The sequence below is a fragment of the Crotalus tigris genome, unplaced genomic scaffold, assembly GCF_016545835.1.
Source record: "Crotalus tigris isolate CLP2741 ecotype Arizona unplaced genomic scaffold, ASM1654583v1 scf7180000018590.67127310178:1205815, whole genome shotgun sequence".
NCBI lineage: Eukaryota > Metazoa > Chordata > Lepidosauria > Squamata > Viperidae > Crotalus > Crotalus tigris.
This window is the reverse complement of record NW_024097092.1, coordinates 710,864-728,515: the sequence shown is the minus strand read 5'-3', so window position 1 is coordinate 728,515 and position 17,652 is coordinate 710,864. Positions and strand designations below refer to the sequence as shown.

At 43.8% G+C, this 17,652-nt stretch overlaps 1 protein-coding gene across 1 annotated transcript in view; it reads left to right on the top strand.

Annotated features, from left to right (window-relative positions):
* Positions 1-17,652, top strand: part of PAX7 (paired box 7) — a 184,232-nt gene that overhangs the window by 54,910 nt on the left and 111,670 nt on the right. The window contains exons 3-4 of the mRNA XM_039355065.1: positions 6,980-7,060; positions 14,863-15,014. The gene's annotated coding sequence lies outside the window, so the exon portion shown is untranslated. The remainder of the gene's footprint in view (positions 1-6,979; positions 7,061-14,862; positions 15,015-17,652) is intronic.

Genomic DNA, 17,652 nt, shown 5'->3' with positions numbered 1-17,652 from the left:
GAAAGCTAAAGAAAGTTAGCAAAGTGGGAATGGAGGCTTCGGTTAGGGTGGGGTCCATCCAGCTGGCCCAGGGGAAGGAGGAGGAGGAGGAGGAGGAGGAGGAGGAGGAGGAGAAGGCTGTTGCTGAGAAAAATAAAATAGCATGGAAAGCGAAGCGTGGATTGTGTTTCTTGGGAGTGACAGGCCTGGGAAGGGAGTGGGAGGCAAGGATTGCAGTGCAGCAGTTGTCTAGCTGGTTGTGTATTGGGGGGGGGAGGCTTGGGGGGGGGCATTCTGCTTGCCAATTGGTCATTCTGCAGCCAAAGGGTTTGGGATCAACTCTCCTGTGAACTGCATTGGTGGAAACATGGCTTTGACGTTCCAGAACTTAATACATGGGATCCTCCTGTCTCAGTGAAGTTTGAACATGAGGAAGAGGGTCCACCTGCGTGATATGCTTGCCGCCTTGCCCGAGGTGTCCTGCAGGCTGCCATGTCTTTTGTTGCTGGTCTGGGTAGCTCAGAATAACAGAAGAGTTGGAAGGACCTTGGAGGTCTTCTAGTCCAACCCCCTGCCCAGGGAGAAAACCCTATACTGTTTCACACAAAGGTTGACCAATCTCTTCTTAAAAACCTCCAGTGTTGGAGCATCCACAGCTTCTGGAGGCAGGTTGTTTCACTGGTTAATTGTTCTCACTGTCAGGAAATTCCTCCTTAGTTCTAGGTTGCTTCTCTCCTTGATGAGTTTCCACCCATTGCTTCTTGTCCTGCCCTCAGGCGCTTTGGACAATAGCTTGACTCCCTCTTCTTTGGGGCAGCCCCTGAGATACTGGAACACTGCTATCATGTCACCCCTGGTCCTTCTTTTCATTAGACTAGACATTCCAGCAACTGTTCTTCATATGTTTTAGCCTCCCGTCCCCTGATCATCTTTGCTGCTTTTCTCTGCGCTCTTTCCAGAATCTCAACATCTTTTTTTACATCGTGGTGACCAAAACTGGATGCAGGATTCCAGGTGTGGCCTTACCAAGGTGTTGTAAAGTGGTACTCAGGTGTTGTGGTGTCTTCCTGCCTCTTCTGTCTCGTCCTCCCTTTTCTCCTCCAATGACTAATTAAAAATCTATTCATGTTGTGCCAGTGTGGCTGGAAACAGCCAGCTGGTGCCAGCGTCAACGGTTGGCAGGCACCGGGCCATCTGCCGCTGCTGCCAACAGAGCTTCGGAGCTTCCAGGGTGGCACCAGGGAGCCAAGCTTCCCTTCCCAGGGCTGCTGTAAAACCAGTTGGATAAAAATAAGAATTTGGGGGGAAGGGGGAAATACAGCTGGTATGTCTGTGTGACTTCTGGCCGCTACCTGTGTGGCAAAAGGCACGAGAATCCTGCCACGCTATGCCCACCCAGCCAATGAATGCAGGCTGTGTGGAACAGAGACAAGGAATCGGGGTACCCCGTGCCAACTCAGTCCTATGGTGGTTACACCTCCCATATTATATCGCCCATACCACCACCCTACAAAAAAGATGTTGAGACCTTGGGAAAGGTTCAGAGAAGAGCGACTAAGATGATCCAAGGCCTGGAAACCAAAACATACGAAGAACGGCTGCGGGACTTGGGTTTGGCTAGTCTCAAGAAAAGAAGAAATAGGGGAGACAGGATAGCAGCGTTCCAGTATCTGAGGGGTTGCCACAAGGCAGAGGGGGTCACATTGTTCTCCAAAGCACCAGAGGGAAGGACGAGAAACAACGGTTGGAAACTGACCAAAGAGAGAAGCAACCTGGAATTAAGGAGAAAGTTCCTGACAGTGAGGACAATTAACCAGTGGAACAACTTGCCACCAGAAATCGTGGCTGCTCCATCACTGGAGGTTTTTAAGAAGAGACTGGACAGTCACTTGTCTGAGATGGTATAGGGTCTCCTGCTTGAGCAGGGGGCTGGACTAGAAGACGTCCAACATCCCTACCAGGTTCTATTCTATTCTATTCCATTCCATTCCATCTCTCTCTATTCTATTCTATTCTATTCTATTCTATTCTATTCTATTCTATTCTACTCTACTCTACTCTACTCTACTCTGTTCTTTCATTGTTCTGTTCTGTTCTATTCTATTCATTCCATTCCATTCCATCTCTATTCTATTCTATTCTATTCTATTCTATTCTAGAACAACATGAACCTTGGTTCGCTCTTCCACAGCAGGAATTATTCCCAGGTATCCTGTCCCTGAAACAATAGGCTCGGCCGAGCAAATCAAGCAAGGCTCTGGAAGGCGAACTATTTATAAACACCCTTTTTAGTTCATTGCTGGGGGGTTTTTTTATGGTGAACTTTTCCTTTTCTTAGATTTGTTGGGGGCAGGGGCAGAATCCTGCAGCGAGTGGGTACATGCATAATTCTGTATTTATTTATTTTTGTCATGTTTGTGTAGTGTATGTCGGAGGTGGTGACCCTTTGAGGGCTGAACGCAACGAAATTTCATTTAAACGTGTGCCGATTAGTGTCCGTTCAAAAGTGACAATAAAGTTGTTATTCTATTCTAGCTCTGTTTTCATCTAGGCCTGGAGCGCCCTCTCCTGTTCGTATCTGCCCCATGCTCCGATGTTGAAGCCTGGGTGCCGAGAAAACGGCCGGGGGGGGGGGGGGGGGAAGTTGAGCGACCTTAAGGATGTGTGGCTTTGGAGAGCAATTCCTTCTGCGTGGAATATCCTGAACAAGACAACTTTATTTATTTATTTATTTATTAAATTGAAAAGTTTTATACAAGTTTTAAACAATATCCCCCCCCCTAAAATAACCCCCTCCCTCCCTTCCCCCCCTCACTTCCCAGAGCTGGTTACAGGGTTACAAATAAACAAACAAATTCTAAATAAACTTATCCAACTATACAAATAATAAAATCGATAATATACTTTAACTCAGTGGTTCTCCACCTGTGGGTCGGGACCCCATTTGGGGTGGAACGACCATTTCACGGGGGTCGCCAAACAGCGCAGTCCGCCATTTTTTTCCCCTTTTCCTCAGCTGCGCTACTCCCTTTTATTCTATTGGCTTTTGAAAGCCAATAGAATAGACTCTCTTGAATAGAGTCTAATTCTATTGGCTTTCCAAAGCCAATAGGAATTGTCCAGGCTGTCTCTGCCCTGCTGAGCCCGCCAAAAGTCCCCTTCTGCAAACAGTGCTGCACCAGTTGAGTAGTCTTCGACTTACGACCGGTTGAGTAGTCCTCGACTTACGACCAGTTGGGGGTCACAGCATTAAAAAGGTTGAGAACCACTGCTTTAACTCAAATACAAAAAAAAATTAACAATATAAGCATTTCCAAATTAAAAACTATAAATAATTCATAATCTGCATAATGCATTTTAAACCCATATCATAACCCTTAGTTACTCTACATGTAATTTATCTATCTTCACCTCACTGAGGTGTATATTTCTTTTAAAAAACCATTCGTCCATAATAAACATAAAATTTCCCCTCCAATATAACCTAAACAAGACAACTTTATTATAAAAATAGCAACTTAGCTTTGTTAGTGAAGGGCTGCTGGGTGTTAAATAATATCCTACTTAAAAAAAAAATCAATGATTGTTGTAATGGTTTTGGAGCTTCAATTTAAGACGCCAATAGAGTAATGATGAGATTCTATTCCTAAATTAACCCATCCATGTTTTCAGTTAAAACGAGGAGAGATTTCTCTCTCAAGTCCTAAGAGTTTTGTCATCTTTTCTTCAAAGCTGCTGTCCCCCAAAAATTAGGGGTTCACATCTAACCTGTCCCAAGCCAAAATTTTGAACGCAAGAAACCAACAGAAGGAAAACCCAAATGGCTTCAGATATCATTTGTGTATCTAGGGACATATGTATTTATTTATCTCAATCCACAAATCTTTTTTTTTAAATATTCCAAGTTATTTCTGTGAATTGGTATCAGAGAGGTGCCGTTCCTTGCAATTCCAACCCATTTTTGGTAGCTGAGTTCCCACCCTAGAAGAAAAGTCACATGTGTATAATTCCCCTCATTTAAAAGAGAGAAGGATGGCTAACAGATCCCGCACACTGGTAAGAAACACAGTATTTTAAAGGCAGTTTAAAAGGGTCAGCTATTTGTTGCATCCAGGACAATAAAAAGCTGCTGCGTATGAATTTATGACCAATAAAATTTGCTTAGCGCAGATTGACGGTGCCTTCGGTAGCTTATAAACACATAAAAACTCAGCGTCCCCCCCACCACCACACATCAATGCTTTGTTGAGTGGGAAAATGAATGCCCACAGAATCAGAGCAAAGCGGGGACTTTTGTATAATAAGATTTTTTTAAAAAAAAAAAAGAGGAAAAGAATCTAATATGAACTAATATGAAGTGAGGAAAAGGAGGGAGGGAGGGAGGAAGATGGAAGGAAGGAAAGAAAGAAAAGAGAAAGAACGAAAGAGAAAGGGAAGGAAGAAAGGAAAGAAGGAAAGAAAAAGAGGAAGGAAGATAGGCAGAAAAGTGGGAAGGAAGAAAGAAGAAAAAAGAAAAAAGGAGGAAGGGAAGGAAGGAAGATAGGGGAAGGCAGGCAAGTGGGAAGGAAGGAAAGAAGAAAAAGAAAAAGAAAGAAAGAAGGGAGGGATTGAGGGAAGGAAGGAAGATAGGAAGGCAAGCAAGTGGGAAGGAAGGAAAGAAGAAAAAGAAAGAAAAAAAAGAAAAAAAGAAGGGATGGATTGAGGGATGGAAGGAAGATAGGAAGGCAGGCAAGTGGGAAGGAAGGAAAGAAGAAGAAAGAAAAAAAGAAGGGATGGATTGAGGGAAGGAAGGAAGATAGGAAGGCAGGCAAGTGGGAAGGAAGGAAGGATGGAAGAAAAAGAAAAAGAAAAGCAAGTGGGAAGGAGGGAGGGAGCAGGCTAAAGGAAGGAAGGAAGAAAAAGGAAAAAGAAGAGGGAAGTGGGAAGGGAAGAAAGAGAAGGAAAGAAAAGCAAAATAGCTTCTGATCTTCTCTACAGCAGTTATAAATGCTATTATAAATTTACCTCTTTACGGTTAGAACAAAACTCTCTTCTTTCTACAATCTATTCTGTTCATTCATCAGAACCATAAACCATAAGTTCTTTTTTTTTCCCCTCTTGTTTCATGCCAAAAGCCCACAAGGGGTTCCTGGTCAGCCAGAAACATGGATATATATTCTCTTTTCTGTGTTCAAAGAAGTTAATTTGGCCATCTCGGCAAGTTCCCTCATCTTCATCAACCCAGGATGATCTTGCATCTTCCCACCTTGGTGCACACAATAAGGTCCAGGCCGTTACAGGTAGTCCTCAACTTCACAACCATTCATTTAGTGACCGTTTGAAGTTACAACGGGATTCCAAAAAAGCAGGTTGCCATCCTTCTTCTCACTTAACGACCACAGTCGCATGATCAAAATTCAGACGCTTGAGGACTGATTCACACTTAACGACGGTCGCAGTGTCCCTGGGGAGGGGTCATGGGACCCCCCCTTTGCCACCTTCTGATAAGCGAAGTCAATGGAGGGATTCACTTAACAACTGTGTTACTAATTTAACAACTGCAGTCATTCACTTAGCAACGGCGGTGAGAAACATCGTAAGATGGGACAAAACTCAGCGAATGTTTCACTTAATAATAGAGTTGAAAGGGACGCTGAAGGTCTTCTGGGGTCTTCTTAACCACATAAATGTTGGGCTTCCTTGTGATCGTAAGCCGAGGACTACTTGAACTACGCATAAAAGCCAAATTCCACCGTTATTTGTCCCATCAATCCCGAAAGAAAAAGAAAATTGAATTAATCTTGACTTTATCATCTAAAGCGAAGGAAATCTCACGCACTCCAATGGTGAGTGGCCAGCAGTCTCTCCTCCTCTGTTTTTTTTTTAAATTAACAGCCAAAGTGACTTTGGAATGATCCTTCCCGATCTGGACAATGGGTCGGGTGGCCACGGAGGGTCTTCGGTATTCAAACAACCCAGCGAAGAATGGCAATTCCATTTTGCAAGCCAACTGTATTCACAAGTTTGCACCGACGTCGTGCCAGACGTTGCAATGTTTATACCCCGGGGTTTTCTTGCGGTGCAAAGAGGCTTCTCGGCTACCCTCTGGAATCCGTTCCTTCTTGTTTTTTTGTCATGCTTTAAAGAAGAAAATATTAAAGCCCACTTTTATTCGTTCTTCTTCTTCCCACCCACTCACCCACCAGTCCGTAATCCTCTGGGGCATTTTGATGTGTCTTCATGACTTTAGAACTTTTCAGGCTGTTAATACTTTAGTTGGGGTTTGTTTTTTTGTTTTGTTTTTTGCTTTCATTTTTGATCTTGATGGTTAGGTTTGTTAACTGCCACGGGCCAGATTGTAAACTGGAAACACGCATATGTACAGTATGTAAATGAACAAAATAGATGCAAATATTTGTAAGAGAGATGGGGAAGATGGAACAGACAACTCAGGATTAGTTGTAGCCACAGAAGCTACGAAGAAGTCAAGAAACAACGGATGGAAACTCATCAAGGAGAGAAGCAACTTGGAATTAAGAGAAACTTCCTAACAGCAAGGACAATTTGTCAGGTTTGCTTCCAGAAGTGATGGGTGCTTCATCCCTGAAGGTTTTAAAGAAAAGATTGGACAGTCACTTGTCTGAAATGGTGTAGGATCGCCTGTTTGAGCAGGGGGCTGGGCTAGAAGACCTCCAAGGTCCCTTCCAGCTCTATGCTCATTCTGAAAAGATAGGGTGATGGTGAACTACTAAATTTCAGGTGCATCTTTCCTGCTCAAGGTCCTTCTCTGTTCTTGGACCAGGACGAGCATAAAAAAAAAGATTTCTTGAGAGGCATGATTTGATGATCCGCATTTCCTGCATTTTGGGTTATTGCTTCGAATTAGATATGAAAGAACGGGGTCTAAGAAAAAACATGGTACATAAGAGTGTAATTAGAAACAAGTGTTTGTGAAAACGCACCCTTGAGTGTCATCTGCTTAAAGAATACATGTCTACCCATCTTCTTTCCTTCTTTGCAGCAAGGAAATGGTTGACTGCGAGTCAAGATGCTGACCAAAAAGGACTGCGAGGGTGAGGCTGGAACGTAACATGGTCCATAGGTAATGTTAAGAGTTTTGCTTTTTTTGATATCTTGTGTGTATTAGAGTAACCTGGGAATCCTGCAGACCTGGGTCTGTTTTTGGAAGAGGCAACTTGTGGTCCTCTTCTTGACTCAAGAGGCTCCCATAAAAAGTCCTCAACCAATTGTCTTCCTTCAGTTGACTGCACGTTGCTAAAGGAAGACCCATGTTCGCTCTTTGTCCCACCAACCTCTTGACACAATTCATGCAGAAAGTTCCCATCTAGTAGGCAAGACTCATGGATGGGTCACTCCTGCCAACCAACAAGCTTCTCCAAAATTCTCCTTGCACTAACCATGTTACCTACTTGAATAATGAAATCCAAAGCCCACGTGCGGAGGATGTGCAACCACGCAACCTGATTTTTTTTCCCCTCATTTTCTTTGATCTTAGTTTTGTTCATCAGTGGGGTCTAAAAGAAATCACAGCGATGCTCATGGTCGTAATAGGCTGTTCTGTTGGTTTCTTTTGGCGCCCATTGTCTTTTGGGTCAAGCGGTGTGTACACAAGGTGAAAATGAAAGGTTTACCCTAGATTTGGTAGGACGCTCTCAGGATGGTGGTGTCCATCATTAAGCTACCTTCTCTCCTAATCACAGTGGGTTGGTTTTTTTTTACCAATTCTGTCACCCATAAACCACTTTTCCGTGAAGCCTTGGTGCCATCAGATGGCCTTAGATGGTGTTACTGTCTGCCCTTGAACTAAAACTAATCCATGTAGATGGGTGGATGGATGGATGGATGGACGGACGGACTGATTGATTGATTGATTGATTGATTTTTATAGCCATCAATCTCAAGAAATGACTCTGGACCTGAAGATTTATAATGACCCAAAAGGTCAAAACGGAATAACAAAATAACAGAGTTGGAAGGGACTTTGAAGGTCTTCTAGTCCTTCCCCTGCTTATAATTTTATGGTGTGTATAGATCAGTGGTGGCGAACCTATGGCACGGGTGCCAAAGGCGGCACTCAGAGCCCTCTCTGTGGGCACGCACGCCGTCGTCCCATCCTAGGCCTTCAGCTGGGTTTTATAAAATCTTTTGGCTTTAGGCCTCTGCCACCATGTACAAAAAAACCAAAAAAAGGTTCAATCAGTCAATTTCAACTTCTCGCGGGGAAAAAAAGATCTTGCAAAGTTGGAATTGATTGATTGATTGAACGTTTTAGTCCCACCCAGTCGGCCGTTACCACCGCAGCCACGCCCACCCAATGGGCCACACCCACCTGGCACGCAACGATGCATAAGTGGGTTTGGGGTTACAGTTTGGGCACTCAGTCTCTAAAAGGTTTGCCATCACTGGTATCGATCATTATTCTCTAAACTTGGTAATGTTATTTGAGATTGAACAAAGAAGGGACAGGCCATTCTGTAATATAGGTAGTCCTCGTTTAGCAGCCGTAACTCGGTCACTAAGTGAAACCACAACTGGGTTTATGATCTCACTTCAGCTTTCCGTTGTTTTACAGATCTGCAAATTTCATTTGATTTATTCATTAAATTCATACGCTGCTCCTCTCACTTTGCAAAGAGACTCTGCAAGGATTGGTGGCCAAGTTGCTTTTTTAAATCACTGTCCTAAGTGTAAATGGTCACTAAACAAACCGTCATTAAACAAGGACTACCTATAAAAACACAACCAAAAGGAAATATATCCCTTTTTGGACCCTATCAGGATTAAAGGCCTTGGCCAAATCTGTTTCCATATTGTTCTTTTTCTTAGTTGACCATGACCTGGGAGGTTTAATTTATTTATTTACATACCTTTTGAGGAAAATAGTCAACATTTTAAGACAACAAGCAGCTCAAACATTTATCTACCGTCTGGAGAACCCACTTCTTAAAATGCTGCAGCGTACTTTATACCGATCAAAAGTTGCATTTAAATATTTATCCGTAGGAAATGCCGTCTTTTGATAGATATAAAATACATGCTGAAGTGCACATATCGGGGAAAATAGCGTTTCCTTTCTCTCCGATTGTGGAAACACTTGAAATAAAAATTACATGTGGAAAAGGAGGACAAATCAAAAGCGCCATCGTTTCTTGCTTATCTGTTCTTTTTCCTCTTCACATCAGCACGAAGTAAAAGACAGCATCCACCCTTTTTTTTTTTTTTAGGAAAGAAAACAAAAGAATACTGACGTTCTTTTGAATGAAATAAAGATAAACACTCTAGGAAAACGCAGCGGTAACAGGGCAGATCAAAAGCCCTGATAAAAAGGAATTATTATTTTTTTTTTTACTCATCCCTTGCAAGTTTTACCTTTTGGGTCCCCCAGACTGAAAGGAGAAGGTCCCCTTGCAAGCGTCCATCATGTACCTGCATTTTTAAATGCTTATGTTCTTTTTTTTTCCTATCTGTTTGCCTTTAAAAATAAATAAAATAAATAAAACTCAAAAGAAGCACCCCATCGTCATCTTGATGCTTGCAGAACTCAGTGGCATAGATTCAAATCCACCCAAGTACAGTTCAAAGTTACGCAAACATCCCCAGGGGTTCCTATGATTTGTTTCCAAAGGGCTCGCTTAACAGCTGCAGTGGTGTTTTGTTTTACGACCGCCACAAAAAGGGACATAAAACCAAGTCAATCAGGTGGGTGACCTGCTTTGTGACTGTCACAACTTAACAGCCATAATGGACAGGCTGTAATAAATTCTGTTTGTAAGCGATCCTGGTGATCTTTAACTGTTTCCTATAATACGTACAGGTGAGTCTGCCTAGTTTAATTTCTCTGTTTCCCATTTTTGTAGAACTTGGATGTTTGAGTTCCTCATTTTCCCATTGTTACCCAAGTCTTACATTAACTAGAGGTTTTTTTTTAAAAAAAAAATTCTCATAATTGTGTCCTTATTCTTGTGTACATTCTGGCACCGAATGTGCCAGCTTTTGAAAACCGTTTTACCCTAGCATCTTATCTTCTGATTATCTGTGCAAAGTTCTCTCTAATTGAAGCCCAGGGATACTTCCCAATAATTTTATTCCCCTTCTCGTCTCTCAACCTAATAGACAGAGTAGAGCAGTGGTTCTCAGGACCCCATTTGGGGTCGAACGACCATTTCACGGGGGTCGCCAAACAACGCAGTCTGCCATTTTTCCCCCCCTTTTCCTTAGCTGTGCTCCTCCCTTTTATTCTATTGGCTTTTGAAAGCCAATAGAACAGACTCTCTTGAATAGAGTCTAATTCTATTGGCTTTCAAAAGCCAATAGGAATTGTCCAGGCTGTCTCTGCCCTGCTGAGCCTGCCAAAAGTCCCATTCTGCAAACGGTGCTGCCCCAGTTGAGTAGTCCTCAACTTACGACCGGTTGAGTAGTCCTCGACTTACGACCGGTTGGGGGTCGCGGCATTAAAAAGGTTGAGAACCACTGGAGTAGAGAATGTCAACCACCCATGAGCTAGATCTTATTGTGAGATTCCTTGGGGAGATTTTTACAGCCGATATTCTGATGTCTGACGGAGACAGTTTTGGTAAGAAGAATTATAAATATTTTTTTTTAATGTTTGCATAAATGCTGAAATTTGTATATTTGCCAAGGCATGTCATAAAAGAATACAGCGGTCTTATTCAGGCTCCCTTGGCTAGAGGTTCACGGTGTATTAAAATGGTTTCTTTTATTGAAAGAATTCAGATGAATTGGTTGGTGTTGAAGAGAAGATTGTGGCCAGAAAAATCATCTTCTTCTCCTCTAGATGGACAGAAAATTCCTTCTGCATGAGAAGGAGGAAAATGATTGGCTTGTATTCATAACAGCTTCCTTTGGGAACAAAACTGAAACCTAATTCAGGTTGGGGCATAAGGCATAAGGAAAACATAACATTAATAAAATGGAAGCCTGTATCATTTCTAATCGAGTATGAAAGAGGAGAATTCCTCCATCCTAGTCCTCGAACATGGAATCAACTCCTAAAAAATGATGAGCAAAAATTTGGATGGATGGGTGGATGAATAGCTGGGTGAGTGGATGGGTAAGTGCGTGGATAGGTGGACAGATGGACAGAAAGACGGGTGGGTGGATGGATGGGTGGGTGAGTGGATGAATAGCTGGGTGAGTGGATGGGTAGGTGGACAGATGGACAGACAGGTGGATGGGTGGGTGGGTGGGTGAGTGGATGGGTGGGTGGGTGGATGGGTGGATGAATAGCTGGGTGAGTAGATGGGTAGGTGGGTGGATAGGTGGACAGATGGACAGACAGGTGGGTGGGTGGGTGGGTGAATGAGTGGGTGGGTGGGTGGGTGGGTGAATGGATGGGTGGGTGGGTGGGTGAGTAGGTAGATGGATGGGTGGGTGGAGTGGATAGATGGGTGAGTGGATGAATGGTGGGTGAGTGGATGGATGGATGGATGGATGGATGGATGGATGGATGGGTGGGTGGACGGACGGATGGACAAAGGTGGATGGATGGATGGATGGATAGGTGGATGGCTGGCTGGATGGGTGGGTGGATGGACGGATAGATGGATAGATAGGTAGATGAGAGGGAGGGAGGGAGGGAGGGAGGGAGGGAAGGATGGATGGATGGATAGATAGATAGATAGATAGATAGATAGATAGATAGATAGATAGATAGATAGATAGATAGATGATGGTAGATAGATGAGTGGATATGTAGGTGGATGGATGGATAGATTATAGATAATAGAAATGATTGACAGATGGATATAGATATACTGTAGACATAGATGTAGATATAGATACAGGTAAATGTAGATATAGATACAGGTCCTCAATTTATAACAGCTCGTTTAGTGTCTGTTCAAAGTTACCACAGCACGGGAAAAAATGACTTATGACTGATTTTCACACTTATAACTGCTGCAGCCTCCTCCTGGATACGTGATCAGTATTCAGAGGCTTGGCAGCTGGCATGTACTTATGACAGTTTGCAGTGTCCCGTGTTCACACGATCCCCTTTTGTGACCTTCTGACAAGCAAAGTCAGTGGGGGAAGCCAGATTCACTTAACAACCGTGTTGCTCATTTAACAACTACAACAATTCACTTAACGAGAAAGGTCATAAAATGGGGCAAAAGTCACTTAAGAGATGTCTCGCTTAGCGGCATAAATTTGGGGCTCAGTTGTGATCGTAGGTCGACCCGGGCCCTCAGAATAGATCTTGATTTCGTCTCCAGCTTTGGAGAAGCCTTCCAGACAGGGATGAAGTCAGGCCTTGGCCTAGCCCAGGGGTAGGCCACCTTGGCTCTTTTATGACTCGTGGACTTCAACTCCCAGAATTCCTGAGCCAGCATGGCTCAGCTTGGAAACCTCTCCCTTTCCCCTCAGCATGGCTGGCCCAGGAATTCTGGGAGTTGAAGTCCATGAGTCATGAAGGGGCCATAGTTCCCCCATGCTGGCTCAGGAATTCTGGGAGTTGAAGTCCACCAGTCATAAAAGAGCCAAGGTTACCTACCTCTGGCCTAGGCCTAGGCCGCTTTATGACTGGTGGACTCCAACTCCCAGAATTCCTGAGCCAGCATGGCTGAGCTTGGAAACCTCTCCCTTTCCCCTCAGCATGGCTGGCTCAGGAATTCTGGGAGCTGAAGTCCACCAGTCATAAAAGGGCCAAGATTACCTACCCCTGGACTAGCTAATCAGGGTTAGTGAACAGCTAAAAAAGCAGGCCACCAATCAGGAGGCACCAGGTTCCCTCCTTCTCCCTCCTCTTCTTTCCAACCCCCCCCCCCACGCACACAAATATTTCAATTTACCTCAGTGCTTCCTCCCTCATCACTGATAACCAGAAACCATTTGGCACCAAAAAGCAGAGCTTCCTAATTCACCCCAAATAACCTTTCCTCCCTCTTGCTCCACTTTCCGCTTTATCTGGAGCACGAAGGCCTCCCCAAACCCTTAGAGCAGGGATCTTCAAACTAGGCCCTTTTAGGACTTGTGGACTTCAACTCCCAGAATCCCTCGGCCAGGCACACCTGGCTGAGGGATTCTGGGAGCTGAAGTCCACAAGTCATAAGAGGGCCAAGTTTGAAGACCCTTGCCTTAGAGGATGTACTTCTTCGAGATGTTCTGATTTTTCTGTGCTTTGTTCCAATTTTGGCCCGTAGAGTTATCTAAGGCTGGGGCCGGCCTTTGGTATTTTATGCTATTTTTCTTTGGGGTTCAAACAAGTTATTTTTAAAGGGAAAAAACGGAGAGGACAACAAGAACAACTTTCAGCTCGGCCCCTTGGCTCGCCGCCTTGCAAACCAGAGCGCTCTGTTGAAGGGAGATCTTTGAAGACAAAGTTTAACATCTTTCTATCATGTGTCTAATTACTGTTAGAAGTTTCCTCCGTGACTAAAACTCTACAATAATGAGTCTATCTGAACAAATAGACTTGGTCACATGTTTTGAAGGGGAATGGGCTGTGCCTGGCGCCTATCTTTTCTAGTTTAATCCGCTTCATTCCTCTTGCAGTGCCAACCCAAAAGTTCAAAAAAAGCACCCACTCTCCTCAACTAACGGTGGAGGAAGCTGGGCCAGAAGACCTTTGAGGGCTGAGAAGCTTCCAGGGAATAGATAGACCTGATTTATTTAACAGCTGAAGTTACAGGAGCTATTGGCCTGCTGACCCCTGATGGCTTGGCCTTTGCCATCAATTCTCCAAAACACAGACTAAAACCAGGATAAAAGCAACCAGCCATTATTCGTAAGTCATTCAAGGCCCAAGATCAAAGAAAAAAAAGGGGGGGTTTTATTGATGCTTTTCAAATTGTGGTGTTGGACTTCAAGGAGATCAAATCAGTGAATCCTGAAGGAAACCAACCCTGATAGTTCTTTAGAAGGACAGATCCTGAAGCCTAAACTCAAATACTTGGGCCACCAAATGAGAAGAAAAGGTTCCTTGGAGATCTTAAAGGTGCTTTTTTTCACGAGGCAACTGGACTTTCTTGTGTTCGCTTCTCCTCCAAGAAGCTTCCTCAGCTCTGACTGGATGGTGGGGAATGGCAGGATTGATACTCCTTGCAGACACCTCTAGGACAACCATGACCTGGATGACTGAGAATCTCCATAGACACGATTCCCTGGAGAAGATCCTGATGTTGGGAAAGAGGGAAGGCCAAAGGAGAAGGAGACGGCAGAGGATCAGATGGTTAGCCAGTGTCATCAACGCAATGAACGTGAATTTGGGCAAGCAAACTCAGGAAGATACTGGAGGATAGTGGGGTCACAAAAAGTCAGACACAACTTAAGGACTGAACAACAACAGCGATGTTCCCATAACTTAGGAGCTCTGTTGAGAGTCTGAAGAAGCTTCTTGGATGAGAAGTGAAACATTTTCAAGGAAAAAAAATCAAGAAATTCCAGTTGGCTTTTTGAAAAAGCACCTTGAGGATATCCATTGGGAATCATTTTTTTCCCCTAGCTGGATCCTCTGTCTTGACAGGATCCATAATAAACCAATAATAAAGGAACAGTGTTTCTGGTTGGTAATAGCACTATGAGGTTGCTCTTTTAGGGTTTATATGTTTTATTTATATATGTATCATTTTATATGTTAAGGTGATGTAAGCAGCTTTCCCTCTCTATTGAGCCAGATTTGGGCTTCCCTGAACTAGTCCAGCACTTTAACCACTACACCACACTGTTTGAAGTTGGCTTAGAAGACATTGAAAGCCTGACTGTAATATCAATCATTCTTCCATCCCAATAGATAGAGGTGTTTGTTGCATTTCTTGTCAGACTCCCTGTTCTACGATCATCTGGCTTCTTCCAGTCAAGATGCTCTGGGTTGAGATAATTTGTCTGTCCAGCTTAACTAAATCATCTAATATCTCTCTCTAGGTTTGCAGGCAAGGAGATGGCTTTCTCCCTTCTTCATGACTTGGGCATGACCATGAGTTAGCCAGCAGGTGAGATCCAGGTGCTAAATCTGTCAGGAGCCTGAGGACCTTCCACGGAGAACCCAACTCTGAAGCCCATCCAAGAATCAGAAGGTAAGATGACTAGCTTGCCGGTGTTTCTGTCTGAATTGGTAAACATCACAGTCCTTCCTTTGAAGTCATACCCATACCATCCCTCAGAAAATGTCCCACCGGGTCTTTCGAGGTTCAACCCCCACCAAATCGCCAGTCACCTTGGCCAACAGTCCCAATCAGTGTAGTCAACACAGGTGAGATGACAGCTGTATATAAGAGCATTGGGAAGAGTGATCCACATGCCAGCTGTCGTCAACCTCTGGAAGACTGATCCATGTGCCAGTTGTATTTATTCGAGAGCATCAATAGAAGAGTGATCCAAAAGAGCATCAATAGAAGACTGATCCATCTTGATGTCATCTGATCCCAGAAGATCTATTTCAGCCTTTTCACTATAAGATGGCACCAGATGTGAACTAGCCATGTCAAGAGACTTGGATCCTAATCCTGAATCCTAAAGATGATCTACAAACATGGAGTTTGACGTGGACATCCAAGGTTGCCTTCTCAAGAAGTTGAGTAGAAGAACGTCCTATAGCAGTGAGTGCTGCCAAGCTCAACAAACATAGGTTAGGTTCTCTTCCACGTAAGCAAGGATCTACAGTTACTTAAGTGCATGAGGTTACGTAGAAATGGCCTCCATCTTTACCGTCAACTCAACATCAAAGCCAGCCACGGTCACTGCCTCGCTTGAGATGCATCCGCTGCTGCGTGCCAATCCCCCATTTAAGGAATTGTTATAAAACAGGCTTTGTAATCCAACACTGAGGCTATCTTACAGCGGGAAGACAGATCTTCCTGTGTCCATGTGTTGTGCACAAGAGGATGACTTCCTTCTGTCTTCCTTGGACTGGGAGCAAATTCCAAATCTGCCTTGGAAGGTTTCTTTCCTCGGGGTTGCTCTGCCAGTCAAACCCTTCTGCTCAGAGTACAACACACAAGGTTTGTTTGTTCAGCAGGCAGCATGGTAATTTATGGCCAATCTCCTCCCCCCCCCCAGGGGGTTGTGTAGTTAAAGGAAGAAAACAGAACCAGTGTACCCAACAGCTGAGATGGTTGGAGCAGAAGGCTGGACTCAACCAATTTATCTGCTCCTTTCCAGTTTCTCTGGACTGGTATCCCTTTTGATGTTGGTGTTTCTTAACCCTCCTTTCACGTCACGAGTTCCCTTCTCAAATAATGGAGCCAGGAAAACAGCCACTGATAGTCCTTCTGCCTTTTTCTAGTCTACACAAGTTTTCCTTTTATGAAAGTCATGCTATTCCGGGTGGATATATGCGTATGTGTGTCTGTGTGCGTGCGTGTGTATATATATATATATTTTTAAACAATGCTCTTTTTTGGAGTTAGCCACATGGGATCAAATGGCTGACCATGTCTGTTAAAGGAAGCCCCGTGGATTTATTTGAGAGGTTAACTTGAATAATTCAACAATAAGGTTGACATATTTGAGAGGTTGTTCAAATGAAGGAACCTGTGGCCACTGTCTGCTTGTCTTCTAGCAGACGCAACCTTATTCTCTGTCCATCTGGCCAAATATTTCTTCAGAAAGATGTCTGTTCCCTCTGGTTCCCATACTACTTTAACTTGCAACTAAAATAACAATATTTCTTTTTTTCTGGACTTACGAAGTTTGTGTGGCTTTTGCATGCATTCTTCTGATAACTGCCTAGAGCCCCTGGGGGTTGTGACATAGAAGTTTAATAAAAATTATTATTATGGCTCTTCGCACTTGTCAGCCAGATGTTTAGGCCAGACTCGGCCCTCCATCGGGTATTATTAATAATTAATACTATTGGTAATACCTGGACATCCTTCAGCCTGACGACATCAAGCATGTCGAGAATAAAGTTAGCCATGAATGCATCAGAAGAGTGAGTTAGATCTTAGGGTTGTCCAAACTCAGTGGTGGAAATATCGTCAAGGCCATTAACATTTGGACAATTTCGGCAATTAGTCGCATAGATGGAATAGTGGGTTGCACTCAAGCGGAGCTAAAAACCCTGGATAGGAAAACTAGAAAAATTATGACATTCTTGGAGGGAGGCTGACAGGCTCTACTTACCAAGGAAAATCAGCAGGCATGGAACGTTGCAAGTACATCAGATGGTTGAAGAAGGAAAAAAAGGGCATTGAACGAATAAACTGAGGATAATGAAGAAGAGGCACCGAAGTTAGCATGCCAAGAAGACTTGTGACTGCTGGAGAGACCAAACTGGCCTACCAGAAAGATCAAGTGAAGAATAGAATGGAGGCATGGGTGTCAACTGTCCAACTATCGCAGGGGTCCCCAACCCCCGGTCCGTGGACTGGGCCCAGGCCGTGGCATGCCAGCGACCGGTCCACACAAACAAGCAAAGCCCCATCCATACAAAAAGTTTCCTTTTCGTAATTCCTACTCTCATAACATGCTCGGAGGCTCTTTCCAGGTGCTAGTTGATTTGCAGTTTTGGTTAAACTAGAAAAAAAATCCAGGTTTACTAGATCCAGTAGCCCTAGTCAACACTAAATATTTTTGGTGTCTGTTTTAGTAGTGTCCAACTTTATTCTGTGTTTTAACAACTCCAAGAATCTATCTAGGAGTTGTGGACATGTTTGAAGGATCACTGGAAGATTTTAAGAAGAGATTGGATAACCAATCCCTTCAATTTCTATT